This window comes from Phasianus colchicus, chromosome 11 (genome assembly GCF_987193195.1).
Source record: "Phasianus colchicus chromosome 11, bPhaCol1.hap1.1, whole genome shotgun sequence".
Lineage (NCBI taxonomy): Eukaryota > Metazoa > Chordata > Aves > Galliformes > Phasianidae > Phasianus > Phasianus colchicus.
The window spans coordinates 10,894,021-10,912,814 of NC_143446.1; the positions used below are offsets into that span (position 1 = coordinate 10,894,021).

Below are 18,794 nucleotides of genomic sequence, written 5' to 3' on the forward strand. Positions count from 1 at the left end.
CAAGTGGAACTGCTCTGAATAAATAGTTGCGTTTCAGCAGTGGAGATTTAAAACCCAAGTCTTGGCAATTCCTGGCTGCTGAAAATCCCTTGGTATTTTTCAGAGTAGTGGGTGTGTTAACCCTGGTACCATGGCCAAATTCCCAGCTGGGAACCACTTCATAAAATCCCTTTCATACTCCTAGCAGACTTCCTCTTAAAAAATCTTTCCTCCTCTTTTTTATTTATCTCTTTATGTTTTCCCTGTCATTTGCCCAGCTGCCTCGCTGCTCTAGTGAGGCATCACTTTGAGCTTAGACATGTTTCTAGCTACTTTACGTATTTTTAGCACCAGTGTCATTCTTCCTCTTCCATTGCTTTTTCCCTTGTTTATAATCAGGATGCAGAGAGTAATGGCGTCTCCTCTGGTCACGTAAACAAAAAGTCTGTGTCCCCACTCCTTCAATCCTTAAAGTGGGTGATGTGTTGTTGCTGTCCCCTTCTTTCCTGGCCTTCTTCTGCTCCATCAGATCCCATGGCTCTACATTGCCTAGGCTAAGCCTCATTCACTTTACCATAACAAATCACTTCCCATCATTCCCATTTTCAGGCTGGACCAGGCTCTGAGCATCTGATGGAGCTGGAGGTGTCCCTGTAAATTGCAGGAGAATAAGACCCGATGGTCTTTAAAGGTCCCTTCCAACTCAAATGATTCTATGATTTTGTGATCATGCCACTGCATTACACGATTCTCTAAAACACAGATTTTCCTTTATCTATGAGATTAGTTATTAACAGAAAAAATAAGACAAAAATGAGAAGTCCTCAAACAGGACAGTCCGGAATCCCACAGCCCTTCTCTTGTCCTCTCTTCTTCCCTTTCATGCTGGGTTGTTGGATGCTCATATTGCTTTTTCATTCTTCTTATTACAGGCTGTACATTGTGTTCTCCATCTCCTCACTGATCAATCTATCAGAGCCTGCCTTGTCATGGCATGGGCTGGTTCCTGCAGGACTTTGGGCTGGGAGCTACTTAGGAGCCAATCACTTGACTTCCCTCTCAGCCACGGTAAGTACATTTTCTTTATATATTGGGAAAAAATTCTTTACTCAGAGAGAGCTGAGGCACTGGCAAAACTGCCCAGAGAAGCTGTGGATGCCCCTTTCCTGGAGGTGTTCAAGGCCAGGTTGCGTAGGGCACTGGGCAGCCTGATCTGGGGGATGGTAACCAGCCCACAGTAGGGGGGTTGAAACTATAGAAGATCTGCAAGGTCCCCTCCAAACGAAGCCGTTCAACGACCTTCCCTGCTGGTTACGCAGCTTAGTCCATATGCTTACAATTACTGTCTCTGTTCAGAGCTGCAGAGAAGAATTCATTTAGTCTTGGGGCCTCACCTAGATTTTTGTGAACTCTTCCTCTGTCCTGTTCACAGCATTGCCTGTTCTGTCTTTATTATCTTTGTGTTTGTATGGACAGAGAACCTTTCATTATTTGTTTTAATATCTTTCCTAAAGTCTAATTCAGTTTGACTTCTGGCATTTCTCACTCCATCTCTCTACTTCACAGCCCCTAAAAAAACTGCTTTCTCTGCTGCTTAATCATTTCCCTTTTTATGCTCTCTCCTTATTCCGTCTGTCCCTATTACAATATTCATTTCAGCAAGGTAGGAGCTACTCAGGAGCTGCTCCTTGAGTATTTTTTTTTCCATACTTCACATGCATTCTCTGGGGATTTTTGCATTTGGTTTGAAGACATCTGAACTTCTATTTTATATCCAAGACTTGTGTTTGCCCTTTTGAAACCAGGAACCTTTAGGCAGCACTCTACTACTGTTTATCTGTCTGTTCTGTTTAAAATAAGTCAAATATGGCATAAGTTTTAAGTAAGTCACCCTGTCCATCATTATTTTCCAGTTACCGCTCTCCCACAGTGCTCTCATCACTTACCATTGTTGAGTCTAAACCAATATCATTTCTTGGTGCTGCATCTTCTGCTGCCACTCCATTTTATGAGAGTTACAGTGAGGATGTCTGGACCTTACTATTGCAGGAGTTTAGGGCTTTTTTGGTCTTCTTTTGGCAAGCTAGTCTCCCAGTGTAAGTATTTTTCCGATAGTTTCTCCATGTCCATTCAAACTTATCTAGCACTAGTCAAACTGGGCAACACAGGGCATAGGTCAGGTCTTTCCCCATGCAACTTATCCAACATAGGTTCTCCCCCGTAGCTCCTCTCCCTGTAGCTTGCAGCACAAAGGCCTCTTCCTCCTCCCTTCTCCAGCCTTTTTGTGGCTCAGGATGAGCCTGCCCCAGCTGGCTTGGTGCAATCCTCTGGTTGCCCCCAAGCCTGGAGCCAGCAGCTCCTGCTGCACGTTCTGCTCCCACTTGCCCTCGGCAGCTGTGCAGAAACAAACTTTCCTCTGAACCTTTTCCATAATTACCTTTTTTTCCCCCCTTCTTTCCTGTAGCACATTGTCAGTATCTTCTGGTCTCTGAGCCTCCTGGGACCTTCAGGAGAAACACAAACTGATTTTTTTCTGGAGAGGGAACGAGCAGCCCCCAAGTTGCCATCCTGGGTGGATTATTTTGTCCTCTTGGTTTTAATAAACTGCACAAGATTAAAGAGTGACTGTGGATTAGGTATTTTTTTTTCTCTGTGTTTAACTTGGCACGTAATTGGAGTAAGAACAAAGGATTCTGGGTTTTCGTGCGCCACACTGCCATTGCTAGGAAACCTATTGCGGTATCTGGCTGGTGGTTAGAATCATAGAATCATTCAGGTTGGAAAAGACCACTAAGATCACTCAGTCCAACCATCAACCCATCCCCACTGTGCCCACTAGAGACCAAGGGGTTTGTGTTCTGGTGGATTTACCTGTCGTTAAATCTTTTTGCAGTGTTTCAGCTGTTTGTGCGGGTTTGCATGTATTGCGTCTGTTTTCTCTCTCCTCCTTTCCACTTCATCTTTGCTTTCTCCCTCACCACAAACCTGATTTTAAAAGTACATGCACTTATTAATTTATGAGCTGTGGTCAGTGCTGTGGGAAGAGAGACCTGGAGGGAAAGGGGTTGGGGCACACATCAGGGCCATAATGAGATCAGGGACAGAGAAGGCTCTGTGTTTGGACTCCATTACCACTTTCATTTGGACACTTGATCCTCAAGTGAATGAATACAGCACATGACAGTGTCAGCTCTCTAGCAGCTTAATATTTCTGCAGATGATTGATAGCACTGTGTACAGGACCTTCAGACATGAGGATGGGCAAGCATAGACCACAAATATCATGTGCTTGCAGCTGACAGTAGTGCTTAGGAGAGAGAACAGCAGGAGAGCACATCCCCTGCCGCTCTCCTCCACTTCCCAGAGCTGCAGTGCCCATGGCCTGGTGCAGGCAGTTGGCTGCTCAGCTCCATGGGGTGCAAGGAAGGATCTGTTTCTGCTTCTTTCAGACTTTACAGCAACATATCTGCATGTGCACTTACCTGGCATGAAACAACTCCCAGCTCTCCTTGATAATGATGAAAAATGAAAGGGTGTCCCTAGGAAGAGCATGAATCTGCAGTTGGAGGAGCGACGTGGGCACTTGAGGTACCTCGCACACACAGCTGCTCTCAGGAGTGGGATGCAATCCCACTGTGCTGCGGTAAGTGATGAGGCCACAGCTCTGTGAGTGTGGTTTCTGGAACGTGGTGCCCTGTTCCCTTTGTTTCGTGGTTTTCAGATTCCCAGTCTAAACCACTGCAGAGAGCTGGAAGGCTGAGGGAGATGGGATCAGGCCCTTCTAAACACACGATCATCATTCCCCCACGTCTGCAAGGCTGGCCCACGCTGACACACTGTTAATATGCTGCAGCACCAGTGCTCTTCAGTTGCCTGCCTGCCTCCTCCTCTCCCCAGCCAACTGCGCTAACTATTCAAATGCTATTAAGAGCATATAGATCCATGTCAGGGAAAGATGGGGAATCAGGAAGCAGTTTGCGTGAGATGAGTCCTAATGATGGAACCTGTGCAGGGCAAAGCAGAGCTGTCCCTTCTTGCTGCTCCTATACAGCCAGTGTGGCTTCAGCCTGCTGGCATGACCAGGCAGGGGAAGCACATCCTCTCTGCTGCCAGCTGGAGGGCACAGTGCTGCAAGGTACAAGTGCTGCTCCCTGCCTTCATGGAATCGTTGGGGTTCAAAAAGACCACCACGATCATCAAATCTGACTGCCAATCCATCACCACCATGCCCACTAAAACATGTCCCTCTGTGTCTTGCTGGTTGCATCTGCCTCAGGTAAAAAGCAAAGTATAAGAAAAACAATAGAAGGTGAAAGTGTTACCCTGATTGGTAAGTACTGTTTATTTTTGATGGTGTTTTTCCTGGAAACTTGCAGACAAGATCAATTTCTTGTTTAACCCTCCATCCCAACTCCCATAAGAGAAATGAGTTTTGCTTTCTGCAAGTCCTGGATTCCAGCATCCTCTGAATACGCAGTGTGTAAATAAGGAGGTGTTTGTGCTGTGGTGTTGGTGGTAGCTCATCTAAGGGTTGAACTTGCCAGGCTATTACTGCAAAGCAGTCCAGGAGCATGGCAGTGTCGGACAAATGAGGCTTGTGGTTGCAGTACTTCTTGGGAGAGCTTAGTGGTTTCAAGTAGAAAAAGCACAATTAGCACTGAGGCATCTGGGATGTGTTAGGACTCCTTTGACATACAGGGAGTCTGATGAGTTTTTCCAAAGTGATGTAAAAACAGAAAGAGTGGTCATCATCTGGCCTTTCTGATCTCAACACGCATCTCATTAATGAAGGGGAAAAATGTTGCAGGGAATCATGAGTTGGCTCAGTCATGTGTGGGAAAAGATAGAAACGTAGGGGGGAAGCACCACTTTGAATGTAACCTCCATATGCCCATTTAGGATTTAATAAGAGAGTTACCACATCGCTGTAAGTGACAGCTGGTTATTAGAAGCAGACACTGAAGCTGCGGATGATCTGAAGGCAGCGTTGATGCTTAGCTATTCATACACCATTACATCTGCCTTTAATAAAGACTTTTAATTTTGTAAACATGCATTAACTAGCTTATTAAAGCCAAATAAAATGGGTACGTTACTCTTAATGCAACCACACAAAAAGGACCCAACCCCAGACCCTGCCTCTCCAGCTCAAGCCCACGATTTTCTGGGTAAAGCATGTGACCACGGTAGGTTGAACACAGCATGCCATTCTGGCAGATTTGCTGCAACTTTATTTCCTCTCTCCACCCATTCTTCCCATTCTTTGATTTGTGCATTTCCTTGCTTAGCCCCTTCTGGAGCTGTATGTGGGCAGTGCAGCATGGGCAGGAAGTTCAGCCCAAATCATAGAATCATTAAGGTTGGAAGAGACCACTAAGATCACCAAATCCAACCATTGTCCCACCCCTACCATGCCCACTGTCCACATCCCTTAGTGCCACATCTCCACGGTTCTTGGACACCTCCAGGGCCAGTGCTTCCACCACCTCCCTGGGCAGCCTGTGCCAGTGCATCACCACCCTTTAGGAGAATAAACTTTTTCTAATATCTAACATGAGTTGGATATTATTATCCAATTCAAAGTTGTTTGATCTGAAAAACAGGAAGCAAGTATCATTTCTACTCCTCTCTCAGTGGAGGCGGCACTTCTATCCTCTCTAGATGAATGAGGGATCTGCATCAGCTCTTCAGGCTGAAACATCCTGTGGCTGGGAGGGAGAAAAGGGCTGGGTTCAGCGGTGTAAGCTCCATCTGTTGTGCTTTCTGCTTTTAATAATGACAGATCGTGATGCTTTTAGCATGATGGGAGTGTCCGTGAGCCCGTTGTGCTGGATGAGCATTGCCAGCATGCTGCTGCTTTCCACATTTGCAGACAAAATTGCTTGGATCAGGCTCACCCTCTGCTTTTCTACGCCAATCTTTGTGTTGGAGCTCCCTGCCCATGGGGCAGGTTGCATGGGCTTAAGGTCAGGATGCTGCTTTGTGATAACGCATACATTTAAGTCTTCCTACTCTATTTCAACAAACTTCTTATTTTACATATTGAAATGCCTCCCAATTAACAAAATCTTAATGGGTAAAAGGAACCTCAGCTCTCCTTTGTCCCCATCCTGAGACCACGCTCTGCAGACGATGCTGTGCTCCTCCCTTTTTCAGTCCCTGGTCCTGGTGAGAGCTGCTAACGTGACAGCACGCGGCCGGCAGAGCGGGTGCTGCCGAGGTGAGCACGCTCAGGGCTGCTGGCCTCATTGGTCCCTACTTCTGTCTAACCAGCAGAGCAGAGAAATTGCCTGTTACCTCAGGTCGATTTTTCATGCACTCCTAAATTGCTTTGTATTGACACGCTGTCAGAAATGGATTGTCACGTTCACCCAGCCTGAGCTGGGCTGAGGCTTGCAAGCATGTGCTGTCAGGCTGATATCTTTGCAGGTCGAGGTCAGGGTGGGGAATGGTGGGGTGCCTGGGATCTTTCTCTCTCCTTGATCTCTTCTTGTGTCTGTAGAGCTGTTTTGCAGTACTTTCTAGAAGTCATTCATGATGAAGATGACCCAGTGAAGGAGAAGACTCACTCCTTTCTTTGGACATTTCTTTTTTCTAATGTTTAGGTCATAAAAGTGATCTGCAAGACTGGTCGTTGCTCAGCATGGTTCTGTGGCCCTGTTGTCTGATTCTGCTCAGTCTCTGCCATTTGAGCTTTTTCATTTTGTGAGTAATAAGTAAAAAATATCAAACCCCTGGATCGCAGAGAGGGACTGAAGAGTCAGACTTCCACCATAGGCACTCAGGTACTCACCTGGGAGTAGAGGAGATGTGGGTTCCTGCTCAAGCTTCAGTAAATACCTATCTCAATTAAGTTACAGAGTCATCTCTTCCCCTGCCAGTCTCTTCATCCCAATGAATATTTATTCATTTCCTGCATGGTGGAAGAGACTGAAATTCTTGATGTGATCATACTTGACTAATCTCAAGCTTCTGCGCAGTGTTTGAGATCTTTTCTCCATTTTCTTCATTATCCAGAACTGGGAGGAACCTCTTCCTTCACCCACTGCTCTTTCTTAGTCACTTCTTCTGAACACCTGCTTAAATTTATTCCCCTTTGTCTTCACATGAGTGCAGTTTTGATTGCTCCCATGGTAGTTCCTATTTTGTTCAGTTTTGCCTTTCTTGATACTCACTATTGCAGATGTCTTCTTATATGGGAAAACATATGGGTCATGAGAGGAGAACTGCCCCAGGTCAGTCCTGCAGTGACCCTTTCCTGCACCTCATGAACATGGTGTGGGAAATCCCAGTGCTGTGGCCGTTTGGCTGCTCCTGACTGAGGGCTGCAGATATCCAAGCCAACTCAAGAAGTGGCATTTAGCCAGGCACACACTTTCTCTGGTAGCTTTGTCCCTACAGCCCACTTGACATTAATTGCTGTGCTGCTGATGTGGCAGTGAGTCTCAGTCCCTGCTGCCCGCAGCTACTTGGAGAACAAGGCGGATGAGAGTCACCGGGTGTCAGACCAGCTTCCTCCCTGCCTGACTCTGTCTGAACATCTTTGTCCTTTTCAGTGCCTGACACCACTGCTGTATCACAGATGAAAAGCATCCTTGCTGTATGGCATAGTCCCTGCCATTTCTTCACTTGATTTGTCTTTCTCCTTTCATTTTTCGCTGCTCAGCCTTTTCTTTTCCTCCCCCTTCACTCCGATCCATCAGACTTCTCCTAAGCCCTGAAGTGTTGTGACTGGGGCTGACTGACAGCGCTTCATGCCTGACATACATCTCTGGGATGCAGCCCAGGATGTGTATTTGAGAGCAAAGTTGGATTATAAAGTGCTGTGTGGGAGTCTCTGAATAGGGAGTCAAAACATCGTCAAGCATTTTCCTCCTGAAAGGAATGGAAATATCACGTGGAGACTGCTGATGCCAGGGGTGGCTTGTGTTGTATGCACGCTGGACAGGGTCATCTTGTCTTGCAGGTGCTGGAACCTGTCCTTATCCTCTTTGAATGCTGCTACAAAGGTTCAGAAGAGCCAAAGAGAACAAACCTCCCTTGTCTGTGTTTGTGGTAGTGCTTACAAGCTCAAGTTGGGTCTTTGTGGACCCAAGCTCTAGCTTTGTCTATGTAGACGAGAAGTAATGGCCTCAAATTGCACCAGAGGCAGTTCAGGTTGGATATTAGGAAACATTTTTTTCTCAGAAAGAGAACAGGCTGCCCTGGAAGGTGGTGGAGTCACTGCCCCTGCAAGTGTTTAAGAAATGTGGAGATGTGGCACTGAGGGATGTGGACAGTGGGCATGGTGGGGGTGGGTTGATGGTTGGACTTGGTGATCTTAGTGGTCTTTTCCAGCCTTATTGATTCTATGATTCTATATGGACAGCATGGGGCAAGTAGAAGAGTGAGTTTCTGTTGCATGTGCCCTGAGTACAAGACATGGCAGCACATGGTGTATCACCTTCCGGTGATTTGGCTGGGGAAGGTGAAAACATCGTGGCTGCATTCAGAGTTGATTCATGAGACTTCCTTCCATCCATTCTTCATTATTGGGCTTCCTGGGAAGCTATTTTCCTACTCTGCTTCCTCCCTCCCCAAAGCTGGAATGGATAGAGAAATGCTGGCCAAGCTCTGGATGGAGCAGCAGGTCTGAGCTGCTTTGTTCAGCTGATGCATTCATCTTCTTTCAGCCCTGCCCAGGCTCTCAGGTTATTTTTGGTGAGTGTGAGAGCATTTTCAGAAGAATGGCCTCCGATGATTCTATGGAGAGCTGTGGCACTGATGGGAACAAGGGTAGGGTGGCCTGGCATGGAAGATCTGATCTGGGTGAAGCAGAAACAGCTGTTGTCTCCTCTTTGAGCCCACCTGCAGCCTTGAGACTGCTCACCCAAGCTCAGCGACCATCTCCCAGGGCCTGGAGCCAGCCTGCTCTGCTCTCTCCCACCAATGTGTGCTTTAGAGTAGCAGGTTGAGTTGGAAGATCTAATCTGCATTTGGATGCTTGTAATTATGAAGGCCACACTCAGTGCTATCATGTCACTCTGCACTGCTTGCTACCTCTCTGGTTTTATGAGCATAGCCAGAGTGTGCCTCTCTGAGCATCTTCTATACTTATGCTCTCTGTCTTAAGCAAAGTCACCTAAAAGCCCTTTTTACTGGCTCCCCCTAAGACCCCAGGTGTTGCTTGGAAATCTCTTAGAGAAGTAATCATCCCCTTTGGATTGCACCATCATTCATCTTCCATTTCTCTGACAGTCCCAATTTTCTTGTGTTTTTGGCTATTGAATGCCAAAAGCAAAACACTGTTGACTTCTGTTTTGTAAGGTTTTCCTCCTGCCCTGGTAGAAAAGCAGCAGGGTCATTGCTTGTCCCTCGATCTCCTCACCTCTTCCTTCTGTCCTCTGCTTTTCTCCCAACCTGCTGCCCTATCCCTCTTTTTTCTGGTGCCTTTGGCCATTAAGGTGGGAGGCTGGGTAAATAACTAGATGTATTAACAGCTGGGGGGAGGCATTTTCACATTTCTAGACTAGGAGATGCATGTACATGGTAATGACAAGAAAGTCAGGCTGGTTCTGGGGTCCATTTCTCCTCTTGTATGGTGTGTGGTGTTGCCCGGACATATAACGATCCTTGTGGGTCCCTTCCATCTCGGGATATTCTATAATTGTATGAGGGTTAGAAGAGACTAAGTACCCACTTGCATTAGTCTAGCTTAGGTCACATCACTCAGGACCTTCTTGACAGATGGAGCTTCTCATGATGGAGCTTGCCTGAGACCAGCTATTGAGGGCCATCCCTTCTGAGAAAGGGAGTAACTCCTGTGCAGGAATTAGCAGTCAGCACACCTGTTACTACAAGAGACTCCAGCTGAAAAGAGAAGAAGGAAAAAAAAAGGAGAGGGGGGGAAAGAGGCACTTCAATTTGGCGCAATTATCTCAATTTTCCCAGGATGAGGATCCTTGAGATATTTATCTGATTTACAAGGGTATGCTGCGAGGCAGCAAGCATAGAGACCTTAAAGAGACATTCTTCAATTCCTTATGGTGGGGGACAAGAAAGGAAAAAGGTAAGTGAGAAGAATACACTGAAAGGAGAACCTTGTAGAGCTGGGAAAGGAGGAAGGCTGTCTGCTTGCTCTGTATGTTTTCTCCTGTGATTAATAATTTGTGGAAAACTGTGCTGACCACAAGCAATGTTGAAAGCTGCTTCAGAGAGATGTCTGGGAAGAAGCAGACGGAGCTGGCAGGGATGGGGTTGGATCTTGCTGAGGAGTGGGATGTCTTTGAACTTCCAGCAGTTGCCATTCCAGTTGTGTTAAGTGTTTGCTGAAGAATTTCTTGAGTTTCTGTTGGGGAAATGATGAGGGTTAGTTTTATGTTGGGCCTGAAGAACTTGCTGGAGAACAAAGTGGGACTCTTTGCATTATCTGTATAGGGAAGCAGCTCTGAAAATCCTCCACCTTTCCTGAGAGCGTGGCTGCCTTACTGCCATCCCTGCAGCTCTTCACACCTCCCTTTCCCTTCCATCACGTTCAGGCTTCTCAGCTTCCCTTCTCAGCCCTTTCGCCTCTCTGTTGCTCCTTCATGTCTACATCCCTTATTGTTCCTCCAACACTGCCTTGTCACATCATACCCTGCTCCCGTGATTTGACAATAGAGAGAAAAAAGAAGGGATTCAGCAGAGTGGCAAATGAAACGGGGAAGTGGAAGAGGAGGAGGAGAGAAAGAGAAGATCAGAGGGAAAGAGAGCAAATGCTTGTAGCTAAATGTGGCTCGGGAAGTCACCTGGGGGAGTCATTGACTGAGAGGTCGCTGACCCTTGTGAGTAAATTTCTGTAATAAACTGGAGAAAGTACTGGCAGGCCCAAGTGATTTACTTTAGAAATTGCTGTAGTTCAGCTCCCCTCAAATGCAATTCAGCAGTACTGTTAGCAGGCGCAAAGCCCTTGCCAGCCTTAATATGGATTACTTTTCTTTGTCCCTTAAGTTCATCTCTTTACAGCATGGTTATGTTCCCATAAATTTGTTGCAGCATGTTTGCCAGCAGCTGGCCCATCGGAAAGGATTTGTGTCCACTGGAAAAGCCTGTTGGATAAAGTTGACGTTGGCAATATGCCCTTATAAAGCCCTTCTGCAGCTACAATACTCTGCAAAAGAGCAGCTCAGTCAAGGACCAACCAACTTCAAAGAATCGTAGAATCACTAAGGTTGTAAAGACCAATGAGATCATCTAGTCCACCCATCAGCCAAGTCTGTGGCTGCTCTAGACCACGTCACTTGCTGCAACATCAAATCTTATCTTGAACATCTCCAGGGATGGTGACTTCACCACAACCTTGCACAGGCAGCCTGTACTGCCAATACTACTCTTTCTGAGAAGAAATTTTTCCTAATATTCAACCTGAACCTCCCCCTGGCAAAGATCTGACTGAGGCAGCAATGCTCATCCATCACACATAGACACCTGTAGACCATCACTTGTGCATCTCCCACATCTGTGGTAGTTGATTCTGATAAATGAGGAGCAGCCTTAATATAAGGGTAGAGATTTGCAGATCTCTGATGTCAGTGAAGTTCCTCATGCTGTTAGAAAGGAGTCATAAGGGAATTCAGATGTCTCCTCTGGATTGCAGAAGTCTATTTGTTCTGCTATATCTATTAGTATTGCATTGTATATTACATAGCATGAGTATTGGATATATGAGGGTAAGCTGTTCTATGTTAAAAATCTTGTGATGATGAACAATCTATTTCCCTCTGTGGAGCAAGTTGCATAGGATCATTTTTGTAGGACTGGTATTTCAGAAGCAGGACTCTGTTCAATGGGTAGGTACCAGAATATCACCAATTTTGTAGAGTTTGATGCAGTGAGTCACATGGAGAAGGAAGGACCCTAGGCAGCAGAGGGAGCTTTCAGGACAGTCCCATTGCATCTTGGTTGGGTGGTCCATGTGAGGAGCATTTCCAGTCTTGGAGCCAGAGCCTGCTGGCTCCTGCAGCTGTTCCTACCTGACCGCTCTTTTCTCTGAGCTGCCTTTCATTCATGAGCTGAGGAGAAAGGAGAAAAAAAAAATAAAAAAGAGAGCAAGAAATTCAGGGGAAGAAAAAAGCTTAAAGAACAGTGCATTTCTTGTTGTTTGATCTTTGAGGAATGTTGAAGAAATCTTTTAGGCTTCTATCTGCCCGGTTGGGCTGGTAAGGAGATTACGGGCCTCGTATTTCCACAGGAAAACACCCGGCCGCTGGGCCTGGCATGTTAATCCAGACAAAGGATAACAGCAGCCTAATTAATTCTCATGTCTCTGGATCTGATAACAGCGCAGTACACAGACGAGTCCGTAAGGACTTAATGAGTTTAATCGACTGCACTTGATGATTTTATTTGAAACCTTGTGCCACGCATTAAACTATTAAAAATACACTTGAACTTGATTGACAGCCATAATCCAGGCAAAGCTGCCTTAATCCGCAGGGTGGGAGTGCGGCAGCTGCACACCTTCCAGCCAAGGGAGCGTGGAGTGGGCGCAGGGGTGACATAAGAAATCAGATGAGAGTTAATGGATTTCAGTTGTACCAGGGGAGGTTCTGATTGGATACGAGGAAAAATTTCTTCTCAGAAAAAGTGGTGAGGCATTGGAACAAGCTGCCCATGGTGGTGATGGAATCACCGTCCCTGGAGGTGTTCAAGAAAAGGGTGCACGTTGCATTGAGTGGCTTGGTGGTATAGTGGTGGTGGGCTGATGGTTGGACTTGGTGATCTTAGAGCTCTTTTCCAACCTTAATGACTCTATGAGTTTGCATGATGGTGATGGTTTGATGCTTGTACTAGATGATCTAAGTGGTCTTTCCACTCTAAATGATTCTCTGATTTTGAAGGATGCAAAAATGGGGAAAGCAGTGAGGAGTCTCTATGAGAAGGCTGGTATTAAAGGAGCAAGCCATGCATGTCTGGTTGTGCTCATCCAGTGTATTCCTGTATTTAAATATATATATTCACACACAGACATGCATAAGTGGCGATTTGACTCAAAAAGGGGCACTAAACCAAGGAAATAAATAGCATGGAAGTCTGCTTTGGAAGTCCCTTGCCCCCCACCCTCTTCCATTTAAAGTAATTTGCAAAAGATTTTCAAAATTATAAACCAATTTGCAAATAAACGATCATGATTAATGGCATATTCTTTAAGAGGTGACAGATTGGTAATAGATCCGTAATCCCCCTTATTATGCAGGAACCATTAACAGCAGTAGGCGTTAAGAGACTGCATTAAAGCTAGAATAGGCTCCAGCTATGTCTCTGGAGCAGAGCAGGTCAAGTATTTGTTGCTATGCCTTCTTTCCCTATAGCTGTACTCTTAAGTATTTGAAAGCAACATAGCTCCATGGCACTTGGGTTTCACAGCTTACTCACCCTACTTACCCTGTGCTAACACACGTGATCTCTGGCTGCAGAGACAAAGCCTCCATCAGCTGATGAGGTGCTCTTCTCTCCCACCATCGCATTTCCAGCCCCCTGACATTGTTTCTCTGGGGCTCCTGGCTCTGCCTTGTTGGCTCATGGGAGTGATGGGACATTTTGGGAAGTGGTTCTTCAGGATGGGTGAATTTGGTGCAAGGGGAAAATGGGTCGGGGTCCCACCTGGAGTTTTTGCTGGGAGGAGTTTTGCAGCATCAATTCTCCCCTTGTCCATGAGCAATCCCACAGATTAAAGTGCTTCTTGGAGACACCATGAAATCAAGAGTCAGCACCTTTGATCTCTGAAACAGCAAGGATTTGCCACGTGGAAATAAGCAGATGATCTGACAGCCCAAAGCACACACCTTACTGTGAAGGCATGCAAAAGCCCCTTTCAGCGATTCCCTTCACTCAGAGAAAATCCCTTCCTGACCTCACACCAGGTGTGTGGTTTAATGCCTTGTACACAAATGGGACAGGATACACAGCTGCTGGAGCACATCCCACTAAGCAGCAGCCCAGGGCAGAGGGCACCTCACTTTGCTCTCTCCTTCACAATTCACTTGGAATATGATGCTGACAATTTTTTGCATTCAAAACTAGCTGAAAGGTTTTTTATTTCTCAGCTTAGAGCTTTTTTTCCCTCATCTTTATATATTTTTTCTTTTTCTACAGCATGCTGTAGTCTCCTGTAGTCCATTGTACCTACATTGGGATGTTTTAAAGCTGGGACAGGAAAGTAAATGGAGAAAGGGATGCTACAAGGAAAGGTATATTAATGCCCTGGTGATGCACCTTCCAGAGAAAAAAAGAGTGTTAAGGGAATTATTTTCAGGTGAGTTAACACTGAAATCCTGTCCACTTCTCCCTCCGAAGCCTGGTGTGTCTGGGAAGTATAGAGCTGGTGATTTAAGGTACTGTATGTCCTGACTAATTACATCAGTCCTGACTGCAGCTGTCTTTTGCATTCTCACCTTAAAATGCATTGTGATGTTGCTATTCACTGTTAAACAGATGTTGTATGCTTTCCCAGCAGTGGCTACATTTTAATTTTTTTATTGATAGGAAAATAATTGGCATATCTTTGACGGAAGAACGCTTGAGGATCTTAATGGGGGAGATCAGCTAGGGAATGGCAAAATATTTTCGTCTATTCCACGTTGTTAGTGCTTTGATTAAGCAGACTAATATTTCTGACTCTGTCACTTAGCCTGAACAGCAGGGTATTTCGTTATCAGGTAATTCCCTGCCTACAGTGTCTACATAAATGGTTGTATGTAAATCATGTGGTTAATAATACTCCATTATTGAAGGCAGATGCGGCTGCTAATTATGGAGCATCAGATGCTTGGTGAAATCACGGCAGGTATCATCCCCTGCTCTACTGCAGGGGCTGTCCCCTGACCCAGTGGCCAAATGGGGTACCATAGACAGCAATGTGAGGGCATCCCCTCATCCCACAGCTGGATCCTGGGGTGCTGATGGGCTGCAGAGCACAGGTGGGAAGCACGGTGACACTGGCACACTCAGCAAGCAGCTGTGCAACCAGTGCCTTTGTCAAATATTTACCCTTTGTTTCAATCCTGACCTCCCTGCTTCTCAAGATAAATAATTTAGTGTGGGAGCCTTGAAGGTTAATCTTGCATTTATTTAATGTTACAGGACACTTGGCTCACTTGCAGCTAAAAGCCCTGTGTGATGGTTGTTAGTTTATTAAATCCGAGTACCGTTTCCTTCACCCTCTTCTCTTCAGATTGTTGAAAGGAAGGATGGAGGAAGGAAGCAGAGGGAAGAGTTATCTGTATGCAGCCTTCTGTTCCTGCTGCATACTCCTTCAGGAGCAGCACCCCAGGGAACTGTCACTCCACATGCACTGGCCCAGACAGGTGCTCATCTACGCTCCTTAGACATATTGGGCAAAGCAGCTGGAAAAGAAGCCAAGCACATGGAGCAGACTGACTGCTGAAGTCAGATTGGCTTTTGTAGTCTAGCCCATCAGTCTGGATCAGACACTCAGTGTTAGCTGCTTCCTCCCGGTTGGGGCTTATAGCCAGTGATTCATTATGAGGGAGATGCAACATTTCTGAACAGCGTGTCTTGATGCATTCAAGAGAAGACTGACTTGGTCAGCAAGCAGTGAAGAAACCTCCCCCTCAGCCCCAGTCCTTGGCATTCTCTTTGGAAAGCTCTGCATTTGTCTGGATGCACTCCTCACCTCTTGCAATGATAGCTACACTCATCCACCACTTCAGAGCATCTTGTTAACTTCCTTCCCACCCTTGTTTTTAAAGGCCTCCTAAGGAGAAATTACTCTGATCTCTCTGAATCAAATAACCCCTTACATCTGGTAGCATTAGGGCTAGCTAGGGAAGAGGAGTTGTGTCGGAGGATGCTGGCAGTGTGATCACACCATAGCATAGTCACATTTTCACCTGCTCATGTGGTCCAGCACAGCTGTGACTTGCTGGTAATTACTTGCTTGTAGCTGGTGTGAGACTTCCAGTTTTAAAAGCCATCTGCTTACCTCCAGATCCCTGTTGTGTGATCTTTCATTTGGAGTTCACCTCTACAGTTTATGGCAGCTTCCACGATAACAGTCCAGCTGGAGTTCCTCTTGATTCCATTCTATGTTGGCTTTGTCTCCTTTTAAAGGACATTTTGTGTCTTTTAGTGAGTGCCAACCAGGAGGCTCAGTGTAGCCTGGCAGTATTTGACCCAAAGGGAACAGCAGTGTACGGTGGGAGGAGATTGGTGTGCCTGGATGTTCATTTGTGCACTCCAAATCTGCTCAGGTAGAGATGTGATCAGAATGACCTTTCCCATGAGCTTCAAGTGCTTCAATATTAAATGGGAAATAGCACAAGATCAATGTGCATCGTGGCTTTTTAATGCTTTAGTCTGAACCAGGAGAGACAGTAATAAGAAAAAGTCAGAATAATTTAATAAATGCTGTGTGTGCTTTTTTTCCTTCTGGAGAAGATACTAAGATGTATTTGGATTGGTGAACAGGCTTGATTTTGTTGGAGCAGTAGTTCTGCTTCATTCCTATCTCATTCTGACACTTACTGGCACATGCTGTTGGGACAGAAGCATGCGGGCAGGTTGAGGGCACCTGAACATGCTCCCTACCTGAATTGCCTCCTGGAGGAATTGATTTCCCCTCTCTGCAAGGATCTCTGGTGTCTAGTGCTGGGGCAGGAGAATAACTGTCTCTCAGTCTGCCCTCCCTCCACTGGTCCTTGGAGAGGTCCAGTGTGTGCAAGCATTCTCTGAAGGTAGGGTGACCTGCAGAAAAACCACACTGCAATTGGTGCCTGCTCAATAAATGATCCTACGGTGGAAGGTATTTGAGCTGAAGGCTTTCCAAGGACAACTGAGAAATCACAGCTATGATCTGTGTTTGGCTCTACAGACCTTTCAATATAAGCATCCGTGGATGTGTTGTTCAGACTCTTTCATGTCAGCCTTTCTATACCACTTCCAAGGTTTAACACTTAAAATCATGACAAACACACTCTAACACCCTCATAATCTAAGCAGCTCTGATCAAACTGGAACTCACTTTCATAACACCCTGCCACCCACACCGGTGTGCTTATTGCTGCCAACCTTTTGCCAAGCACTTAGCTTTTGTGCTAGGACAAGGTGATTGACACTGCTTTGTGTGTCTTGATAATAGAGCAATGCACCACTTAGAGAAATCAAATTCACATCAGTGTCTCCCCAACAAACCTGTTCTGTCAACTGCCTTTTTCATTTTTTTTCCCCTCTGTATTTAAGAATATATCAAGCCAGACACAGGCAGTGGCTGAAGGAAACAGCTGATTCCCCTCATCCAAGCCTTTTGTGGAGAGAAGTGCCAGGCAGCCCAGCTCTGAACATGGGACTGGAATTATGAATGGGATTAGGGACAAGTCTGGTGGCCTCACTCCCCAAAAGCCAATTACTGCCTGTTACAAAAGGAGGATTTTATTTCTGAGGTTAGAAATGCATCCATGAGTCTGGAGAAAAAAAGAAAAGAAAAAAAAAAGGCCAGAAGAGTTCAGGAATCAAAGGGAAGTTCAAAGGCTTTTTATTTGTTTATCTAGCTATCCATGTATTTATTTATTTACTGCATTTGGAGCTCAGAAGAGAGTGCTTGTGCTTCTGTTCTTAGACATCTTCCTTGTCCCAGCTCTGCTTTTCCTTATCAATTCTGGTCATAATGTGATTTCTCTCTTGTAGAGCTGAGGGAGAAATAACAATCTTATGGAGATGTTCCTGAGTGAGTGCTGACCTCCTCCCAGATGGACGCAGCCCAGCACTGCTTGAGGCTGTCCCTTGAAGCCCTCCAGCAACTGTATTATCATGGATGTTGGGGATCAGAGCTGTACAGCAGATGGGTAAAATATGCCCAAATTCCCTCACCTCTCTTTTTCTTTTTTTTCCAAGTGTATGAAAGTAGGGTTTCCAGTAAGCAGTAGGTTGCTGGGAAAGTTCATTTTTGGCTTTGCAAAGAGTACCTCTCTGTTTTCATCCTGAAAAGCCTTCCCTTCTTCTCTGGAGTCGATTTGATGTGATGGAATATGCTCTGTTTTGGGCCTAGGAAGTTGGTGGGGTCTGAGGGAGAGGCAATGGCCTTAAGTTGTACTGGGGGAGGTTCAGGTTGGATATTAAGAAACGTTTCTTCTCTGAGAGAGTGGTAATGCATTGGAAGAGGCTGTCCAGAGAGGTGGTGGGTGGAATCACCATCCTTGGAGATGCCCAATAAAAGGCTAGATGTAGCACTTGGGGACACAGTTAGTGGGCATGGTGGTGATGGGTTGATGGTTGACTTGATGATCTCAGAAGTCTCCTTTAAGCTTAATGATTCTGTGATTCTATGAACTTCCGCCTTTATCTGTGGTACAGCTCTGCACTGATGTTCTACATGGGCATGCACCTGTACTGGGGCACCAGCTGTGATTGCGCTGGGTCCAAGCTGGGCTCTGGGGTGGCCTTACAGGAGAGCCATTCTGCCACCTTTCCCCACTCTGTATAGCATCCCCTCTCTATTGACCAAGAGCTTTGGGATCGTGTGTGATGAAGGCACGCGAGCAATTATCACTGGAGCTATGACAGGAAGCAGAGGGCTTGTCATTTTGGATCCAGAGCTGTTTGCTCAGCTGCATCTGTATCATTGCTAATTACTAAGACATTTATTACCATGCTTTATTTATGTGTGTAGGTGCTTGTTTACCTTTATGTAGAACCTCTAGGAGGCTTTCCTGGGGGGCTTTCCCCCAGTGACAACTTACATATTGCTGTTGTTAGATGGTTTCTGTGAGAAAAGGGTGGCACAAAACTAATTGCCATGGCAGCAACCAAGGAGGGTACCAAGGGAATAGTTAAGACAAGGC

General features: G+C 45.9%; 2 long non-coding RNA genes across 2 annotated transcripts; one reads left to right on the forward strand and one right to left on the reverse strand.

Moving 5' to 3' along the window:
* Positions 1-232: 232 nt before the first annotated feature.
* LOC149916435 (uncharacterized) lies at positions 233-3,605 on the reverse strand. The gene is made up of 4 exons (XR_016469912.1): positions 3,462-3,605; positions 2,851-2,964; positions 2,417-2,483; positions 233-630 (listed from the first exon to the last, which is right to left on the reverse strand). It is a non-coding gene; the product is annotated as an uncharacterized LOC149916435 (long non-coding RNA).
* A 6,272-nt stretch (positions 3,606-9,877) lies between these two features.
* On the forward strand, positions 9,878-16,604 carry LOC149916436 (uncharacterized). Its single transcript, XR_016469913.1, has 3 exons — positions 9,878-10,027; positions 14,092-14,251; positions 15,170-16,604. It is a non-coding gene; the product is annotated as an uncharacterized LOC149916436 (long non-coding RNA).
* The last annotated feature ends 2,190 nt before the right edge of the window (positions 16,605-18,794 follow it).